This window comes from Microtus ochrogaster, chromosome 10 (assembly GCF_000317375.1).
Source record: "Microtus ochrogaster isolate Prairie Vole_2 chromosome 10, MicOch1.0, whole genome shotgun sequence".
In the NCBI taxonomy this organism is placed as follows: domain Eukaryota; kingdom Metazoa; phylum Chordata; class Mammalia; order Rodentia; family Cricetidae; genus Microtus; species Microtus ochrogaster.
Window position 1 is genome coordinate 52474983 of NC_022016.1, and position 966 is coordinate 52475948.

Below are 966 nucleotides of genomic sequence, written 5' to 3' on the forward strand. Positions count from 1 at the left end.
AAACAAACCTAGAGATAACTGTCAACATTGGCCAGAGACTTATGGAGGATCTCCTTATTGGTCCTGTAGGAGACATGATTGCCTATTCAGGATGGTGTTCTACCTTTTTATACAAAATGAACCATTTGCATATTCTAATTAAAGACCCATGGCACATCAGATGGGAAATGGGGGGAGGTCATTGGTGAACTTTACTATAGCACTTATCACAGTTGCCCATCAGGTACAATCAATACTGAGGGTACACACCCCACTTCTCAACCTGTAGTATAGGTAGAAGCTCCTCAAAGGTCCTTACATTCCTAATGTCACCCCTTTTAGATGATAATGATTCCATCTCCCCGTCACACCCTGTCTTATTCAGACCTTAACCTGTACACATCAGCTTTGGAATAATGCTTTGCCTGACTGCTTTGGAGAATACTGCTGTGGAGTGTTATTTTAATATGTGTTACATTCATTTACGCTATGGAATATTTGTTTAGTGATGCAAAGATGTATTGTTCTTTCACATTGCATTTGTTTTAACTCTGTGAAGCTGTGTTACTTTGCCTGTCTAAAACACCTGATTGATCCAATAAAGAGCTGCATGGCCAATAGCAAGGCAGGAGAAAGGATAGGCGGGGCTGGCAGGCAAAAAGAATAAATGGGAAGAGAACTCTGGGAAGAAAGGATTGACAAGCAAAGAGGAGGAGAGGAAGACTCCAGGCGTCAGCCACACAGCCAGACACGGAATAAGAAGGAAAGAAAAGATCTACAGAAGTAAAGAAAGGTAAAAGAGCCCAGAGGCAAAAGGTAGATGGGAGGTTGGAGAGATGGCTCAGAAGTTAAGAGCACCGAATGCTTTTCTAGAGGTCCTGAGTTCAATTCCCAGCACCCACGTGCTGACTCACAACCATCCATATCTGAAGTCTCGTGGAATCCAATGCCCTCTTCTGATTGTGCAAGTGTATGTATAGTCAAAAG